Here is a 21,118-nt window from a genome sequence, read left to right on the forward strand (position 1 = left end):
AGTGACAGAAACACAACGGAGCTGGAAATCAGGTAAGCAAAGGAATGCTTTGGGGAAGTAAGGGCATCTGGGCACCAAGCGCTGAAACGGGCCCGTCTCTCTCCAGCAGTTGTCCAGGCCCACCGGAGGGAAGGCTAACATCTATCAGCACTTAAAGGCAGCGGCATTCCAGCTCTGGCCAGGAAGAGGCAGCCGGCATGAGTGCTGCAGACAGGACGCAGTGAGAAACGTGATGGAGAAATGCAATGGAGCTGGAAATCAGGTAGGCAAAGAAATGCTTGGGGGAAGTGAGGGCATCTGGGTGGTGGTTGGTGGGGCAAGCTCCGGGGCGTGGTGCTGCAATGGAGAAACAGGGGCAATGGAGCAGCCAGCGCAACGGAAGGAGGCTGCTTTCCCTCTTTCTTCTCCCTGCTGCTCCTTCCCTTGTGCCCGCCATTCCATTTATCATTTCTCCATTGCAGCGCAGTTCCCAAGATCCACTTTGATAGCAAGTGGGTGGGTGGGTAATTTAACAGTTGGTTTGCCCAAGGTCAGGTTGGCCGTTGCAGGAGGCTTGCCGAAGAGCTGGAGATTGGGGATGGGCAAACTGGTTGTTAAATTATTTGAATCCTGCCACTGGATAGATTCCTTGGGTTGTTGAGTTCTGCCATCTGTATGTTAGATCCTGTCCTTCCTAATTGGTCAAGGCCTCCCAGGAGATGACATGGATTCAAGTGGTGGTAAATGTTTGTTTGCAGGAGGGAGCAAGTCCTTGTCCCTTGAAGGGGAATCTACTCCTACAGAAGTTATTACATTGATTATCTGGATCCTCTAGTCACGTTTCAGGCTGGGATACAGTCTGAGATGGCATTGATTGTGCATGTGAATGAACTCTGGTAGGCCTGGGACGAATTGGTGTATTCATGGCTTAGGGCCTCCATGGCTTAGGGCCTGGGTACTTACGGGACCGCCTGCTGTTACCTCATGCCTCCCACCGACCCGTACGCTCACACAGAGAGGGACTTCTCAGGGTGCTGTCCGCCAAGCAATGTCGGCTGGCGGCCCCCAGGGGAAGATCCTTCTCTGTGGGGGCTCCTACCCTCTGGAACGAACTCCCCCCTAGTTTGCGTCAATTGCCTGACCTTCGGACCTTCCACCGCGAGCTGAAAACGCATTTATTTATTCGAGCGGGATTGGCTTAAACTTTTTTAATTCTTAAATTTTTTATTTTAAATATTAATTTTAATTGGGGTTGTAATTTATATGAATTTTAAGGGTTTTTTAGGTTTAAACATTTTAAATTTTGGCCAATTATATAATAAGTTTTTTAATTCTCTGTTTTAATTGTACACTGTTATTGTTTTATATTGGCTGTATATTGGTTGAGTCCTTCGGGAGAAGGGCGGTATAAAAATCTAATAAATAAAAATAAAATAAATAAATAAATATTCATTCTAGCCCTATTCATTCCATTCATCCATTCATCAGTTTTTGATACGATCAAATTTGGTATCCTTCTGGGCTGGCTGAGAGGACTAAGAGTGAAAACCTGCTCTATTTTCCTCCTTTTTCCAAGGTCAGGTGTTTTAGTCGGCATTCATAGAAGGACAGAGTTGTTTTACATAGATCTTGACTCTCTCACTACTCCTATTTAACATCTACATAAAATCGCTAGGCAATGTCATCATCCAATATGGGATCAAGCATGATAAATATGTTGATGATACTCAGTTGTACATCTCAATTGTACATCCCAGGCTGTCCAACTGATATTTGTAGGTGCTTGGAGACACTATGAGTCTGGATGAGCTAGCTTCAGTTGAAACTTGACAAGATTGAGTAATTGTGGAATTTAGAGATGCTTAGCCAGGGATGAAATGCTACTGGTTCATTCCGGTTTGTACGAACCGGTAGTTAGTTACCGGTTTGGTTGAATCGGCAGTTTAAAAAGCTACCAGTCTGGGCGAACAAGTAGTTTAAAAAAGCTACCAGTTCCTCCGAATCAGTATTTCTGACGATCAGCTGTGCAGCGGGGTTTAGCTTTGCTAGAAAGCAGGAAAGCTAAATCGTGTGCCACAGCTGATCTCCCCTTGCTTCTACTTACCTTCCCAAGCCTCCTTTTGGCGCATACTGCACATGCGCTCGCGTGCACAGTGTGTGTTTGGTGCATGCTGCACATGCGCATACGGCACACATTTGGTGCACAGTGCACATGCACGGACAGTGAACCGGTAGCAAACTGGTTCGGATTTCACCACTGCGCTTAGGGGTCTGCCATCCTCAGTGCTACCTAATGTTATGCTCATACAGCCAGAATTAGCATACAAGCTAATGTTTCTTTGGGACCTACTCCTTCTTCAAGAGTAAGTACCAGCTGTGGCTAGGAGAGTTTTTACACAAATACATCTTGTTTGCACTCTAAGATTGAGATGCATTGCTCATGGTCACTTATGCCTTAGTCGCCTCCCAATTAGGCTACATCCTCTCCTCATTTAGCAACCACATTCTGTTCCAATGACTTTGTCATTATGCAAAATGGTCCCTAAGTAATGAAGATTATTGGTTGCTATTGTCTCATTCAGATAAAGTTATCTTGTTCAGTGTCCTGTGTCTGACCAATTTTTCCCTTTTTTTGTTCTCGAAAGACTGAAAGATTGCTTAATAAGCTATTGCTTCCTGAGTTACTTTTCTCTACAATGCAATGCTTCCCTAAAAGTGCTAACCACAAGTTAATAAGCTTAGCTTTGTGATTTTAATTATTTGATTAGAACCCTCCAGCTGGCTGCACTGCAGCCTAAAAGTAACCAGGCCTTAATCAGTTTTATACCGAAGACTTGTCAGATGCCGGAAATCTGGTCATAAATGGATACATTAGTTGGGAAATGAACTTTTTATTGCCACTTAATACTTTTGTATTTGTGAATGGTTATTAACTGCTATAGTCCATATACAAGGAGGGCTGTATTGCAATATACTCTACATGGGGCTGCCCTGGAAGAGCATTCAAAAGCTGTTCTAGAATGTACTGCCACAGGTAGTAGTGAGTGCTTCACAGTACACAAATGAAACATTACTGCTATGTGAGCTGTTCTGACTCCCAAGTAGTTCCAGTTGCAATTCAGTTTGCTGCTGTTCATATCTTAAAGCCCCTACACTGCTTGCGGTCAGGTTGTCTGCAGGACCACCTATCCCCATTCCAATAGAGCTGGTAGAGTAGACATATTGAGTTCCCGCAGTAAAACAGTGTCCCCTGGTGGGATCTTGGAAGAGTGCCTTCTCCATCATGGAACCTGCCTTAAGGTTTCAAAATCCAGATGGTACTGATTTTTGATGGCCTTTAGAAAAACAATGGAAATAGGGTTTTCTGTCTAGGCACTGGCATGGTATAATTAACTGGCAGATACCAGTTTTACTGGGGCCTCAACATCATTTTAATCATTGTATTTTTTAAAATTCTTGTTTATGTCTGCAGATGCTCTCTGTAGATTCTTTGTTATTTCATAAACTCTGAATTTTCTATCTTGAGTACTTTCTAGATATTCTTTCCTAAACTAGGGGAAAGGAAATCTACCAAATATGATTGTGTTCAGTTCTCATTTCTTATTCCCCTCTCCAAAAAAAGTTTATTCAGTTTAAATTGTTAAGAATGTACACTTATTTTTATTTAGTTTTACTCATTTATTTCTATAGATGTCCAACTCAATAAGTGACTCTGGGCAGTGTCCATCATAAAATGTAAAAACAAATTAAAAATAATTAAAACAATACAAAATAAATATATATGGCTGGTGAGTAGAACTATTATCATGGATGTTAATACTGCCAACAGGATCCTTAACACAACTGAGCGCCAGGCCTAGGCACACAATCAAGTCTTCATGGCCTTACTAAAGGCCAACAGGGTCAGGGTCATTGTGATCTCTGAGGGGAGAATGTTCCAGAGGACAGGACAGCAGAAAAGGCATGTTTCCTGGTTTCCTCCAGGCAATTTTCCTTGGCTGACGGGACAGTAACATGCCCAACCTGCCAAACTAAGTTGGACAGGTAGAAACGACTGGGAGAAGATGGTTTCTTAGGCAACCTAACCCCAAGCTATGAAGATAAACAACGCCTTAAATTGCACCTGGAAGCACACTGGCAGCCAATGCAGCTTGTGTTGAATATCTGATATCTTTTATTAACCATGCAGTAGCATTCTGTACCACCTGAAGCTTCTGAATGCTCTTCAAGTGCAGCCCCATTTAGAATGTGTTCAGTAATCCAGATGAGGGTTATGCATGACTTATGAATAAAGCCTCTCGATGCAGAACAGGCACAACTGGCCACAGCACCACCTACTCTTCTAGGAGACAGGAGTCAAAGAGGACTTCCAGACTGTGCACCAGCTCCTTCTGGGCAGTGTCAATCCACCCAGGACTAGTCGTAGAAAACCCTTGCTAGAGGAAGGCCCAAATAGTCAAAGCCATTCAGTCGTGCTTGGATTGAGTTGAACCCCATTTCTCTCCATCAAAACACAGCCTCCAGTCATTGGGACGGGACACCCACAGCATCATTAAGCAGACAGAAGTGGAGATATAAAGCTAACTATACACAGCATATTGATACTATCCCAAATTGTTGGACCATCTCAAATAGATGTTAAATAGGAGACTGAATTCTAGAGCATTCCACAAAGTAGGGGCCATGGGCTGGATCTCTCTTTTCTGTTCTTATTATCAATATTTGAAATGAATTAGCCAATCAATTAATCTATTTACATAGATTACCAAAATGCAAACTGGAATCAGCACAGATCACAAAACAGAAGTGCTTACGTGGGCATTCAGAGGATCATAACTAACCATGGAGCTCCATGCTGTACCAGATGAAGCTTCTGTGATCATCAAGAACATTCCCTTTTAGAGCACACTGCATTAACTGAACTGCATGTGACAAGGCATGTAACAAGGAGCTCCTGATACTGGACAGGCACAAATAGATTAAGCTGTGTGAAGGCTCTCTGAGCTATAGATGGCACATGCTTTTTAAACAAGAAGCCATGGAGGGCTCTAAATTGTGTACCGGGTCTGTTTGAGGCAGTTCTACCCCATCTAGAGCAAAAAAGGGAAACTCTGTGAATTCAGGTAGTCCCACAGTTCACAGTCACTCAGTCTTACAAACCTGTGTCCAAACCTGTGTTCCATTCAGACCCCACCTCGTCCATATACAGGGACAGAACCTCAATGGTATTTTCATTTAAATTGGATGTAAAATTGGATGGCGTTTTCCCACAGATCAGGACAGATGTACTCCTTCCATCTCAGTCCCACAACAGCTCACCAACAAGAGCAACTAATGTCGTTCTCATAGTGGGACTAGGGCTGAAATATGACTGAAAAGGATCAAGATAAACCACTTCATCCAAGATCCTTTCGAAATGTAGCTTGACCACCTTTTCAACAATTTTTCCCAAAAAAAGAAGGTTGTAGACAACCAAATAATTATTAAGCACTGTTAGGCCCAGCAATGGCTTGAGACAGAAGAGGATCACTGCTTTCTTAAAAGAAAAATTCACTACTGCTTGGACCCAGCCATGCTACCATCCTGAGGCCTTAACCAACCAAGATCTAAAAAAAGATGGACTCATTCAGCTTCAAGAACCTTGCCTAATTCTTTGGGGCCAACAGGATAAAATTCTTCCCAGATAACCATGTCAGATCTTGCCTAGCCAACTCTGCAGAATCTATATAATCGAAATCCAACTCTGATTGCACCCCAATGATTTTATTTGACATATGTCGTAAAAAAAATCCTCAGAGCAGTCTTGCAGGTAATCTTCCCAGCAAGAACCAAGTCATCTTAAAAAGGGTCATTGGACAGCAATCAATGAATGCAGTAAGACCAGAAAATAATTCCCTTGCTGCTCTTATTGTCCTGATAAAGTCTCTTACAAAGATTCCCATGTCTGGTCATATTTGTTCTTTTTTCTTCAGCATCACTCTAAATCTTTCTTCTGCTTCATCTCCCAGAGTCTTTGTGTAGACTGAAGAGCTATAGGAATTCATGAGGAGAGAGAGTGGTCACATAGTCACAATCTGGCTTAAGGTTGTTGCATTTTCTCTTTCAAGTTGTGACTAAGGCCTTGGCCAAACTGTACACTAGATTCTCAGGAATTCCATCAAGTACATTCTGAAACCTAACCGTAGAGAATAGAAAAGTTTTATCTTGACACATATAAGCCAGATATGTTACCAATGAAGCAAGGGGAAAAAATATGGCTTAAGATAGACAAAAGCAGCTCATTAATTCACATGAATGGGGAGAGGTGTAGTAAAGGACAATCAGATTTTCAAGTTTCTGTTACTGTAATTAATATCAATAAAAGTAGTGTTAGCTTCCTGTGGAGTTGATTTCTTAGTTTGGTCTACACAGTGGGGCTGAAATCAATCTTGTAAGCCACTGCCCCCTCTAGTCACTATGGTAACAAATCTGGCTTCTCTCAAGAAGGTCAAGAATCAAGGTCATTTTTCTTACTCTATACCATGGCATTACGTTGCCATTATGTGATGTATAATGATGTTTTTCCCTGCATGTGACACATCTGGCCCGTGGGCTGCCAGTTTGACTCCCCACCCTGCTCTACACCAACTGGATCTATTAGGTCACTAGGCCCTACTTCACTGAAGTGGGAAATGGAAATATAAAACTCCAAAGCAATAAAAAAGGTCCACAACAAGGACAGAAACTTTTTCCACCTCCAGATCACATTTCCAATCCTCTCAGTCATGACTTGGGCCAGGTCCATAATGGCCATAAACTCCTGAGCTGCTCTAGACATGGTGCCCAAGAATGAAAGAATGAAATCTTCCAAGACTGTAAGCCTGGGAAATCCCATCACCACTTTATAACCAAACCAAATATGGCCCAAATAAGAAAACCAGTACAGAAGCAGCAATCCTATCTATTTTCTAGAGTCTAGCCTCATAAATAAGAGCTCCCATTGGATTATCTGCAGGGCGGTGCCTCTAAAAGGAACAACAATTTCACAAATAATAATAGCTACTCCTAATAAAGGAGAATATTTGTAGCTCAGGGTTGACATGGGGTGTATGTGTCCTTGGAGCTCTTTGAGCTTTCTTGGAGATGTTTCATTACGCAAACTAGCTAACTAGGTGCTAGAAAGGAGTGCAGTTTGCTGTTTAGTCACTCCCCCATCTTTCCCATGAGATTGCAGTGGTGACACACTAAAAATCCAGGATTGCTTTCCAAAATGAGAAGCTCCATTCCATACCCGCCTTACAGATTTTGGTAATTTAATTTTTGAAAGAAGTTTTCCACTAGTTAGTACATCTTTATGCAAACATTTTCCTAAAAATAGATATGCTAATTTTTTTATAATAGATGTATTTTGTATGCATTTTGGAGCTGCAGGTATTCTTTAAATTTGGGAAAGGTGTAAATATTGGTGCAAAATTAAGTTTAATTTATATATATATTTGAGTAGTGCAAATCAGATAATTTCACATTAAAATGCAAACTGAATTTCTCCTCCATCTCTACTAACTGCAAATAAAAATAAAAATAAAAGAGTGGCTGACATCCTAGGTCCGTGATGGCAAACCTATGGCATGCGGTGGGACTGGAAGTTGCAAACGGGCCATTTTCGGCCTCTAGAGGGCCTCCTGGGGGGTGGGAAAAGTTAGGGTTAGGGTTAGAAAGGTTCTGGAGGCTGGGGAGAGCAAAAAATGGGCCTTCCGGTCCCACCGGAAGTTGGCAAAAAGGCCGTTTCTGGCCTCCGGAGGGCCTCCTGGGGGTGGGGAAGGCTGTTTTCGCCCACCCCCGACTCCTAGAAAGGCTCTGGAGCCTTTCGAGAAAGAGAGAAAGGGCCCACCGGGCCATCGCATGCCAGCAGCGGGGGGGGGGGGGGAGCAAGAAGGGTCATGTGCAGGGCGCATAGAATTATGGGTGTGGGCACGCGCGTGTGCGACACCCTCCATCACTGCCCTAGGTATTCTGCTAACATACCATTATCAAATAATGTAAGAAATGTAAGAAATACACAGTGCTTGCCTATTTCATTTGTTAAAGAAAAATAATGTTTTACTGAAAGAAACCCCCCAAAAGATACAAATAAAAACATGTTACATTCTATATTCAATACAGAAGCAATATAAGGATGACAACTGAGGTAACATGCAGACAAAGAGACATGCTACAGGCTGACTTTTAATGTATAAGACATAAGAGAATCCTCTTCAAACTCTATAGTACACCAACGTATTATGATTCTTCTCTGACTAAATGTACTAGGCTATTTTTAATGTAAACTTTTAATAAGTCAAGAACACCATAGAGCCATGTGCAGAACTCAAGTCCCCTTTTGTGGTTCCAGACAAAGTCTGATTACAGTGGTTAAAATCCATATCCCAGATACTTGACATTTTGAGGTAAGAAAAAAACTGTATTGTAATCCATAATATAGCCTTAACATGATTTTTAGAAGGTATAAAAGTATCACCCACTCCCTCAGAAGAAGACTATAAGAATTCAGATTACTGGGTACAACTAGAGATCGTAGAAAGAAATCTGTATTATATTATGGTGGTAAAAAAATCAATAGTCTTGTAGCATTTTTTTCAACCAACAAATTTTATTCAAAGGCACAAACTGCATCTCACTTCAACAGATGCATAGAGTGGCTAGACTAATGTATGATTTAAAATAGAGTGAGGTGGCGTGGGGGACAAAGGGAAAGAGATATGGATTATACAAGTACAAGTTACAAGTGAAACAGTTTACAAGTACTTTATCAAAACAATTATAGCCAACAAATGTCAAATACGATGTGTGTGCATAACCAGGTACACAATGTAAAACTCTCCTGTGGCAACAACCTTAGAGAAAGACTGAAATGATGGATGTGTTGAATTTTCATGAAACTCATTCACTATAACTGTCATTCTAATTGAGATGGTCTTGATAAGCTTCCAGTGAACACGTTTCTGCCATTGGGTTACAAGTTTATTAAGAAATTCTTAGAAATATGTATTTCTAAGATGACAAACCACAAGCTATTGCATAATCCTACATACATACATACATACACACACACACACACACACACACACACACACACATATGTAATCAACACACTCTGTGTGTGCGTGTGCATTTAAATGTTTACAAGTGTGGTGCTGATTGCTGCTGATGTCCGAAAGGACATTCAAGATGCAACTGGACTTTCTGTTTTTCTTTGAAGACTTCTCATCCAAGAAGCTTCTTCAGCTCTGACTGGATGGTGAGGAATGGAAGGATTTATAGTCCTTGCAGACAGCTGGTCATTTGCATTCTTTAAGAGAGTCGTTGAGGCCACTTGGAGTTTGTCTGTGTCAGCTCAGGGTCATCTGAGTAGTGCAAATGGGTGTGGAGCTGCTTCTAAGAAAAACAAGAAAGTCCAGTTGCCTCTTGAAAAAGCTCCTTTGGGACAATCATGACCTGGATGACTGAGAGTCTCCACAGACCAGGGGTCTGCAACCTTAAACATTCAAAGAGCCATTTGGACCCGTTTCCCACAGAAAGCAAAACATTGGGAGCCACAAAACCTGGGTGGGTGTAGCCAACTCAATGTCACTCCCACCCAGTCACATGACCTACCCCAGCCACACCTACCTGGGTTTTGTGGCACTGGGTGTTTTCTGCGGAAAATGGCTCTCTCTCTCTCCCTCTCTTCTGTTTTTCTTTTTCCTCTCCCTCTCCTTTCCTTTCTTTTTTCCTTTCTTTCTCTTCCCTTCTTTCTCATTTGTTTCCCTCTTTTCCTTCCCTCATTCTCATTCTCTCCCTCCAGCTCTCTTTTCTCTCTCCTTCTCTCCTTCATATTTCTTTTTTCCCTCTCATGCTCTCCCTTTATCATTTTCTCATTTCTTTCTCTTTTTCTCCCCTTTTCTCTCATTTCTCTCCCTTTCATTTGTTTTTTTTTTTCTTTTTCCTCTCCCTCTTTCTTTTTACTTTCTTTCTCTTCCTTTTCTCTCTCCTTTGTTTCCCTCCTTCTCTCTTGATTCTCTCTCTCCCTTCTCTTTCATTTGTTTCTCTCTCTTTTTCCTCTCTCATTCTCTCCCTCCATCATTTTCTCACTTCTCTTTCTTTTTCTCCCCTTTTCTCTCTCTCGTCTCTCTCTCTCTTCTCCCCTTCTCTCTCTCTTGTGTGTGTGTGTGTGTGCTCCCTCTCAAACCATTTCCAAAAACAGGTGAGGGGTTGGGTTTTGGTTTGTTGGTTTGTTGTTTTTTTTCTGGTGTTCTTTCTTCTTCTTTGGGTCTTCTTTCTTCATCCCCGATGGAGAGGCTCCAAACAAGAGGGAAGTGCCACTGTACTTGCCTCCCATCTCATGGATGCTTCTTCTGGTACTTCTTAGTGCTGTGCGCACCTCAGTTGCTTGGAGAGAGACACAACTTGCTCTCTGCCCCAGGACACTGGCCCGGGCCAGCTGCATTGTAAATGGCATCCCCTCCTCCTCCTGAAGACCATTATGATGCAGAGCATCGGCCACAACCGGCCCTGGCCAGCGTCTCAGGGCAGAGAGCAAGTCACGCATCTCCCCAAGCGACCAAGGTGTGTGCAGCACTAAGAAGCGCCAGAAGAAGCTTCCGTGAGATGAGAGACAAGTACAAGAGCGCTTCCTTCTCGTTCGGAGTGAGTCTTCATCCCCGCCATTGCCCTTAACTTCTCAGACTACGCGAGGAGTGACTGGGAGGGGAGGATGAGAGGTGGGCCAGCCAACCGACAGGGAGCCACAGCAGGGGGACAAAAGAGCTGCATGCGGCTCTGGGGCCACAGGTTGTCGACACCCGCCATAGACATTTCTGCTGCTGATGAATGAATAAACCCAAAATTAAGTGAACTTTGCTGTTTTACATCCTTTCTTGCCACAGTTATGTGAATCATTGCAGTTGTTAAATTAGTAAGATGGTTGTTGAATGAATCTGGCTTCCCCATTCACTTTGCTTGCCAAAAGATCATAAAAGGTGATCATGTGACCCTTGCATATCATAAATATGACTCAGTTGCCAAGCATCTGAATTTTGATCACATGACCATGGGGATGCTGCAATGGTTGTAAGTGTAAAAAAATGATCATGTCACTTTTTTCAGTGATGCTGTAACTTTGAGCGGTCACTGAATGAACTGTTTATAAATGAACTACAGGACTATCTGCAGTTTGTAAAGGCAATAGAAATATTACAATCTGGGCATAATTTAACAACAATTTCAGCAGTGTATAAATGATTAGTATAAAGCACACAACAAGACTGACATCATAATAAAGTCTAACCTCATTCAATTTTGAAGTGGCTGCCATATGTTACAAACTATTTAAGAATGTCATCATCTGACATTATAGATATCAGACATCTGATATAGATGTATGTGACATCTAGATGGTACCTATACTTTAGTATTCAGCACAGCTGAATTGATTGTACATTTCTATTGAAGGTTGTCATACCTTTATGTTTGTAAATTGCCTCTCAGTAATGTCTGCTTGGTCATAAACCATCTTTAATAGTCAAAAGAATTGAGCATTTTTGTAATATACTGATTCCTTTCATCATAATGCTCATTGTTTTTCTAATCCATTTAGAATAAGCACTAAATGAAGCTGAGTTTGAGATAAACCAAGAATACTCACAGAATAATACCCTAGTGAATTCTGATAGAAATAAACCTGATTCACACCACTCAATAAAATGTGCAGCTGGAAACTTAAATTATCTACCAGCCTGCACATTTTCAGTTTCCCAATTCAAGTCTTGCTAAATATAGATATTAAGACACATATAGAAAATATGTATTTTGATAAAAATGCAGTTTCTGTTGTTTAATCTATATTGGTGGGATATGGATTAAAAATCTGTAGACACATGATGAAATGGAATAATGTGAAACTGATATAGAGAAAGAGCAACACACTTTTACCTAGATGGCACTCAAATGGATGCCATCTGATAGAAAAAGAATTTTACCCACCTACTACTATCCCCACCCCCATACATTAGGGCAATTCTAATGAAACTCATAAAAACAAAATATTCCTAATTATTTCAGCTCTAGCTACCAAGTATGCAAGACAAAGGCGAGATTGATATAGTGTATCTCACAATGGCCCTACTGATTTCTCCGCTAACCCTTCCTCTGCACATGGTCAATTAGCATTGAAAATCCTGTGCTGATTTCATTCGCTGGAATTTTTAAGCAGGTCAGAAGAAAGATGTTATTGAAAGGAAAACTCTCATCTAAATAAGAAAAGAGCACGTGGCCATCTGCTTCAGCTCTACCATATAGAAATGTCACTGAACTCAGACACAGTCCTCTTCGCCCTCCTTTTGAAATAGCTAACAAAGAACCAGAGAGAAATATGTATACATTCAGGTTCTCCTCAGCATTTTTTTAACCTTACCAAACACATTGTGGGGATCACTTTCTTTCTAGAGAAATGTAAGTTTCTATAGCTGCTTAAGACAAGTTCACTTCTTCATGCTTGCTGAGCTAGAATTGCATATAAAGATGGTGGCAGTCTGGACAGACCTTTGAACCTTCTAAAATTGCAGAGCAATTTCTACCCATAGTTGTAAGGACAACTTCTTGGCCTAATCACTTTTAACAAGTAAGTCTTCCTCATTGAAAACATGAAAACTGATTTGGATAAATCATCGTACAACAGATTTCAAGGCATTCTATTAAGCAACAGTCCACATGATACTAGAGTTTCATTTCTCTCTAGCATCTAAGCTCACAAACATATTTTCTATATATTCCCAGGAGATGTGTGAATCAGTTTGTCTTCCTACTGAATCACCACTCTTCCTTTCCAAAGCAAGTTTGTAGTTTTATCCCTATATGTCAGTGCTTAATTTACTTTCAGGAAAAGATAAATGCAATTGGTTTTTTTATCCCAGGACTCAGCAATTTATATGTCTCTATAATCCTCCCTTGTCCATTTTTTAACCACTGTATAAACACAGGATTTATTGAAGAATAACAATGCTAGAAGAAGAAATTACAAGTACAGTGTAAATGCAGTGATGGACAAAGCTGATATGTGACAAGACTACTGTTTGACAGTATATGAACTCTTCCAAAAAAGGAGAGTACAATGTGTGTTCATATCTGTCAATGTTGCACAACCTTTTCCCCTAGTTGTTGCAGTTATACAAAACTGAGCAAAGTAAGATTGCACCTAAAGAGGCAAACTCCTGGATGAAGTACACTGATTTTCAACTAAAAATATGGCTTTTTTCGAACATGATATGGGCAAATGGGAAATAAAAGATATCAAAAGATTAAAAAGTAAAGATGCCCTCAAGTCAAACTTGCTCCTGGTAATTGCAACCATGTCATTTCCTTGAAAGTGTTACATGTTTTAACTCAGAATCTTATCTTCCCAGAAGAGTCACTAACCTCTTCACTCACCAATTCTGCTGCTCTTTCATTCCAGCTGTAACCTCTACGCGGGCCAAGATAGGCTCTATGAGTCTATCTTTAAAGTTTTCAATGTGATGTGTTTGCAATAATTTGAGTTGTGTGTTTTTTTACCCCTGTTAACTGCTCAATTGCATGATGGAGAGAAGACGCATACAGATTGAAATACATAAAATAAGCATTTAAAAAATGCGGATTTTTTTTTCATTAGGTGGCCTTTTTTTTGAGGAGCTCAAAACAGCACATAACCCTGTGAAATATGTTGAGCTGAGAGAAAATGATGGCTCCAAAGTCAGCCAGAGAGATTCCATATTTGAATCTAAATCACCATTGTCTTAGCCCAACATCTTTTCAAAAGACAAATAATATGCAGCTGAACGTTTCATGTAGTTTACTCATTATGGTTAGCAATCACAATATGACAGGGTTTTTTCCCCCACAGAACAGATGAGTACAGCTAGCTACCAAAGCCGTATTCTAAAGACTTTCTTTCACACCATTTTGCCAAATCAAAGTACTTACAGTTTTGCAGATTATTAACTCTTAACCTTGTATGTGGAGGAGGGTCAAGAAATCAATCAGCATTCTAATCACCACTGGTTACAGGAGGACAAGTTCACAGCTCTTCTCAAACAACAACTGAGACCCTAAATCTTGCTGAAATTACCTTTCCAATTATGTGCTTTGGGTTTGTTTGCTTGCTAACATACCACAGAAGAGAAGTACCTTTACAATTAATTTAGTCATATAGAACCAATTGGTGTAGTTAAGGCATAAGGCTAGAAATCGGGAGACCGGGAGTTCTAGTTCACCCACCCAGGCACAAAGGAAGCTAGTCACTTTCTCTCTAGGAAGAAGGCAATACCAACCACTTCTGAAAAACCTTACCTACAAAACTGCAGCAACTTATCTAGGCAGTCTCCCAGAATCAGGCACAATTGAACAAAAGAAAAAATATTTCCTGTATCTGTAATTTTTACTCCAGGTAATTAATGAAAGCTAGCCAAGATCCAGTTTCTGGATTTATTTAAGGATGATAGCTACTTCAAATAAGAAATAAAAGCAGATTTCTAATTTCCATTTGCAAATGGCGATGGCAGCATTAGATAGAGGAGATATCTCACTAGCATGTAGAATTGACTATTGTCACCATTCAAAAATTCTAGCGAAGGCTAACTTGGGCTTTTTTTGGGTCTTCTTTTCATGTAGTAACCTGATGAACAGATAGAGTTTACACTGTTACAACCAAGGTGGAATTCTGATGGCTATAATGTAGTAGACTATATAGCCAGAAATCTACAGATTGGAAAAGGAAACTGAGAAAGAAGAATATCTACCTTTGTAATGATTACCAAATTTATACCACTATAAAATTTGAGAGTTGATTCAGATTATGTAGTTAGAACTTTGGTACATCAGCTGGCATAATTGTCCATGCTTTTAATGTCAGTAGCAGAAATATTTATCTATAAAGATACCGTATAAGAATGCTATAATCATCTTCATTTTCTAGTGCATGGTTATTGTAGCTTTTGTCAGCCTGATAATCTCCAGCTGTGTTGGAATTACAACTCACAGAATCCCAAGGCAGCATTGAAATTGCAATCTCAATTCCTTGAAAGTATCTCCACATAACTGGTAGGCACCAAAATTATAACTGTTTACAAATGCTCAACACTTGATGACGTTACTGCTAAAAATACCAATGTCTGTCCATACAGGAAGCAAGTTTGCTGATTTGATTCTAACAAAGAAAAACAGAAGTTGATACATTAGGAAGATATGGCACCATGTGCAGACATACGATAGGGTATATCCTATTAGTACAGTGTCATTTTGCAGATGACAGAAATATATTTTCAAACTGAGAAGTGGAAAATTCCCTAACTAATTGCCTTGGTATTCTACATTCCCAGATTTTGTATCAGAATAGCAGAAACCAAAAAAAAGTTTTTCAGAGTCGTAGAAATGTGGATTTTTTTTTTTTTAAAAAAAAAGCTTAGATTAAATGAATCTGGTGTATTCAAATCTATTGACTGAATGTTTTTTTTTTAAAGACAGAAAATGAATGAAAGCAACAGACATTTAAACTAAATACAAGTACCGGTATTTGAGATTTGATAACTATATTAAGGTACCCAACATTAATGCATATATTACAGCAATACTTTTATGAAAAATGATTTTAATATTGATTTGCTCAAGAGCATTTGTTATTTGCATTCAGAGTAATCTCAGTAAAATCTTTTCAAATCATAACTGCAAATATAGAAATAATATACTTTATTCCTATGCATATCTACAAGGAATAGCTCTGTAGAGGACAGAGTAGTGGGATTAGGTAAAAATGTATACACCTGAACTAATGATGCTTTTTTAAAAAGGCAACTGGACTTTGTTTTTTCCTTGAAGGCATTTTACTTCTCATCCAAGACATTTCTTCAGTTCCGACTGAATGGTGGAAGATGAAAGGATTTGAATTCCTTGTAGTCTTCAAAGAAAAAAAACAAGTCTGATTACCTTTTAAAAAAGCACCTTTGGGACAACCATGACCTGGATGACTGGGAATTTCATATACACCTGTACTATGCATGTCAAAATCTGCTTGTAGATAACTTATCAGAATTGGTGGCTCTCAAGTCCAACATCAATTGCCATGTGAAACAGATATATCTGTTTTTCCAAGGTGCATAAGGATTCATACGCTGTTATCCATACCTATTAGCACATGCAGATGTTTGCTCCTATTAAGTCTTATTGGCTGACATATGTTTGATTTGTGATCTAATTACAGAGGCTAGTTGTATTTTGTGCTTTGTTTCCTATCCTAGGATTATTATCTTAAAAACTAGTTTACAGAAGTTTTAGGAGCACTTTCTTTTTACTTTTTCAGATCAGCAGTTTGCTTTAAATACTTCAATTATATTTTTATCCATAGAAATCTGGTAGTGGAAGTCTCACTACAGGTAGATTTTTAAGCCAGTTTCTAATTAACATGAATCATATTTACTTGGTATGGAATATGTAGCTATGTATTTTACTGAAAGAAAGGATGTTCATCTTAACTTCTTACATGTTTTTCAACAAAAAAGCAATTAAAGTGTGTTAAGTGGCAATTAACCTAAATCAATAATGAAAACAAAAGTAGAAGTTACTATTTTCTTTGAAATCAATAATGCCAGAGTAATTAAATTCCCATGAATAGCCTTAAGAGTTTTATACAGTGAGCAATTGCACTGGAGTAATTCCACACCACCACCTGCTTTAATGCCTTTACAATTAGTAAAGAGGTTCTAAACTTTTTCTTTTAAAAATAAATTTCAGACATGTGCAAAACTGGACTCTAGTTCACAAAATCTTACACCCTAAGAAATCAGACAAATCTGAAGGCACCACAGGATTTCTTTTTCAGCAACAGACTAACACGGCTACATAGATTACAATACAGAGCAACAATATTAATCCTCAACTTTGGAGAGACATATACAAGAAATGTTTGTTGCACCCTAGCATTTTGTATATTAGTAAAAGTAAGTTTGCGAGAGTATTATTTAGAAAAATGACATTACCTTTACTTATGTTACAATGTTACAAATTAGTTGCATTTAATCAGGCTGTATCAAAAACAAATCCCACAAAAAGATAATGAATAAATCAATATATAGCATAATGATCAAATCTGTAACTCTTTAAAAAACTATTTTTATTGGGGGAGGCATTTTCTTTTGTTGTACCCATTTCTCATTCTATAGCAAAGTTTTGCTATAAATGCTTTATAAGGGGTAAATATATCTACCTATCTGTTTTATACTATAGTATATATTTAATGATTATGCTTTTTTGCATATTGTAGAAAAGTGGCTTTGAATGAGAAATATGTTATTCTCTTAGTTCCAATACCTTTCTTCAGCAAATGCCATTATATGTTTAAATATGTTTCAATCTTTTGATATCTCTTGAAATTTGGCTACTTAGAGGAATGTAAAACTTCCTGAAATATTTTTGACTCTCAGCAAACACTAACTTCCTGAAACATTGCCATGGATATTTATTTTGTTTGCACAGGACCCTGTAAATTCTTCTTTGAATCAGTCAAAATCAGATGACAATTTTAGCCAAAATAAACTGCTTTGCATATTTTTTGCCTTTTAATGCTCTGGACTTTTACCAAAGAGAAGCCCTATTACACTGCAGGAATTACTTTCAAGAACCCTGAGTAAGGTGTACACAGTTAAATCCATCCTCTTTTACCAAAGAGATGCCCTATTACACTACAGGAGTTACTTTCAAGAACCCCGAGTAAGGTGTACACAGTTAAATCCATCCGCCTAAGCATTTTGCCCCAAATTTCATGAAATTGTTGGCATGTAGCGAAGCAGTATTCTTTTTCAGACACTATCCAGCAATGAAAAGACAAGATGACTTCAAACTTCTTGCAACTGTGTTGAAAAATATGTTCCTAAATTATACGGACATTTTGTCTAAAATATTCTAGTATTATACATAGACTATAACATTTGAAAAACACATATGCACATTTTTTCAATATGGTGCATGTATTTTCTGTTAACACCCTGACAAAAATATGATGGCATGTGTACTGTAAGGCATACCAAAACTAAAGCAGACTGTAAGCATTCAAAGATGGAATGGGATAAGAGTACTAGTCACAGACCATATGTGGATGCGTGCAGGAGAGCTACTTTCAAATGTATGTGGGAGAAAAAAAAATACATGTGCTAAAACTGATCCCTGACCAGTAGAGAAAGGGGATATTGTTTGGTTTGGTCTTGCCACAGTATGGGCAAGACTCCTACCCTTCTTCTGCAGGCTGTTGAAGAATAAGCTTGGCGTGCATTGCGTGCAGGCTCCTCGACTGGAGAATTGCAGGGGGGAGGGCAACCTGGCTGGAATCCAGACAGGCTGGAGTAAAGCGCTCTGTTGATCATTATGTCTGGCCTTCAGGTGTCTTAGCTCACAGTGGGCGGTGGTTGGGGGAGGTGTAGATAACAGTACGGCAGACAAAGAAGGGGGGGGGAGAGAAGTGTGGCTTTAAAAAAAAGAAAGCTATGAGATGATGTGATGCTGAATCTTCCGTTTTTTAAAAAATGTATTTCTTGGGTTCGGTGTTCTGAAAACCGTAGCAAGCAAAAGCTCTTCCCACAAAGACTTTATTTCAAGCTGTAATTAGGAACGTCTGGAGTCTGCCTCTCACACACAAACCCGGATTTGTTGTTATTCATATTTTAAGGGGAGTGGTTGGATTTTGTTTAAGGAAAACCAAATAGCAGTTCTGTGTTTGTTCTTGCTGTTTTTCCCTTAACTTGCACATTCATGGAGATGCTGCTTGCTTGGTCTGAATATGAATCCAATTTCTATTGTCCTTGCCCTCCCGCCTCTCCCCCCATCCCAAACCACTCCCCTGTGAAGCTAGTTTCAGAATGCAACTTTCTCATAATAGATTGCTTTGTTTGTTTGTTTTTTAAAAAAAATACTTTTTACTGCCTGGTGTGAATTACTTTGAAAATATGAAAACATAATCGAAGCGCATTATTCTACTCCAAGATTCTGGAATTTCATTTCATTTCTAGGGAAGAAGAAAAGAAGGAGCAGGAAGAGGAAAACACCCTGTGCTTTGTCTGTTGCTTCTGCTTGAGAACTCATAAATCTCCTGTTCGTGTATGTGAAAGCATCAGGACTGATCCCTATGAATGTCTTACTCTCCTCCCTCCATACTTTGAATCTTTTGCAAGGAAGAGTTTTACACCTCTTCCTCGAAAACAATAAGGAATTTAAACAAATTTTAAATTAAAGTCAGCATTCCAACATTAAAAAATATGTCGGTCTCTACTAAGCTTGAATTTATTCATACTTAAAAACATTATTTATTCAGTCACAGGGTGGGGGGGGAGAGAAGGGGATTTTTACACATCGCATTCTGTTTTACACAAGAGCAGTCAAGAAGATAAAAAAGAGGAACTATTTTTGTGAATGTTTTCTAGGATCTATGAGCAATTTGTCCCAAAGTGTGTATGTTAGCTATCATCCCCCCCACATGCCTCACAGCTAATTATAATAACTGTCAAATGTCCGTTAAGTGTGGCACGCCTTTGCCAGCTGACTTGGCAAACTTTCCCTTTATTCCTCACACTCCTCCTATAGCTATGCATTTACCATTATCAAGAGACAGTAAATAAATATTTTTTAAAAAAAAAAAATATCGAAGTCTTCTGGGCAAGGAGGGAACCCCCTCCCTTTTTCTTTCCTCCACTTCTCCCGTCTTCTTCTTTTTAATCAAACAAAGCAGAAACCTGTCTTAGGAAAGAAAACAGCTTTCGCTCCGTCTCACCGTCCGGAGGAGAAAACTCGCCACACTTTTTTGTTTGTTTGTTTGTTTAAAAAGAAAGAAAGAAAGAAAAGAAGTGGGCGTGTAATTGAAACCGCCGGGGAAAATAATCGTGCAAAGACCTCGATAATAATCACCCTCCTTTGAAAGGATGTCCACAACCTGCACGAGTCCTGGCGGGGAGGGGAGGGGAGGGGAGGGACCTGCCAAAGGGAAAAAGAAAGGTTGGCTTTTGACACATGCTCGAGACCACAAAACGGGAAAAGGAAAAACTAAAAGTCCGGGCGGGGGGGGGACGACTCACCGTTCCCCAACTGCGGCGGAGCAAAGTCACTCGGTGGCGGTGTGAGAAGAATACCAAAGATGCAGAATCCCACTTTTGCTGATGCGGTCCCGGGAAGGCGGCCTCCCGGCGGGGAGGCAGAAAGGCAGGCAGGCGGGCGGGCGGAGGCGCGTCGTAAGGAAGAAACGGAGAGAGGGCGGGAGGGAGGAAAAAGTCTGGGTCAAGTCGGCGGGCACCTTCGCCTGTCCCATGGCCACCGCTCAGTCCGGCTGGTCCGAATCGGGGAACTAAATACTTGCCCGGGTGAAAAAAAGAAGACCGGGTGGTGGTGGTGGTGGTAGACGGGCGGGGGGGGGAGCGGTTGCACGATCACGTGAGGCGCCTCGAGCCCCCCCCCCCCACACACACACCCCACCTCCCCTCCCTTCCATTGGCCGTGGAAACCTCGACTTGGGCATCCTCGCCTTCTTCATCCGGAGTTAAAAAACAAAACAAAACAAAACTGAGCCAGCGTTGGAGAGCCGAGACCCGCCGCCGTCTTCCCCCTCGCGTGGAAAGACGGACGGTTAAGCTTCTGCCGTGTATTAGCGGAGCGAGAGGCAGCGAGCGTGAAGTCATTCCCGGACGGAGAGAAGTGGGTGGGGATTGAAAGCCGAGCCGCCGCCCTCCCTCTCTCCCCGCCTGCCCGCTCCGGGCGCTCCCGCCCCAACCGTACAGGCGCGCGCACGCACATATTGTGTGGGAAAAGGCAAGACACAATCTGTCTGAGGACGCTTAACGTCCTATCACGTGCTCCGCCAGCCCCTGCCCCGCTTCACGTTCTCCAGGAATGTTTCCAATCTTTGGAAAAAGAGAAAGAGGGTCGGCTTCTGTTCAGGGTTCATTGGAGGGAGTGTCTGTGCATGTGTGTCTGCGTATGGGTGTGTGTGTTTGTGTGTATGTTTCTCTCGGTTAGTGTGCCTCGAGTAGCGCCCTACTGTCGAAGGGAGATCTGGGCGTTCCGTGTAGGAATTCTCAAGGAAAAACTGGTCTCCGTTCATCATCTAGGAAACAAAAGG

General features: G+C 40.5%; 1 long non-coding RNA gene across 3 annotated transcripts in view; it reads right to left on the reverse strand.

The window, feature by feature from the left end:
* LOC131194597 (uncharacterized) overlaps nucleotides 1-20,678 on the reverse strand; it is a 131,344-nt gene extending 110,666 nt beyond the window's left edge. For all 3 annotated transcript variants that reach the window (XR_009154235.1, XR_009154236.1, XR_009154237.1), the window contains exon 1: nucleotides 20,082-20,678. This is a non-coding gene — a long non-coding RNA (uncharacterized LOC131194597). The remainder of the gene's footprint in view (nucleotides 1-20,081) is intronic.
* Between the last annotated feature and the right edge of the window lie 440 nt (nucleotides 20,679-21,118).

Source organism: Ahaetulla prasina, chromosome 3, assembly GCF_028640845.1.
Source record: "Ahaetulla prasina isolate Xishuangbanna chromosome 3, ASM2864084v1, whole genome shotgun sequence".
In the NCBI taxonomy this organism is placed as follows: domain Eukaryota; kingdom Metazoa; phylum Chordata; class Lepidosauria; order Squamata; family Colubridae; genus Ahaetulla; species Ahaetulla prasina.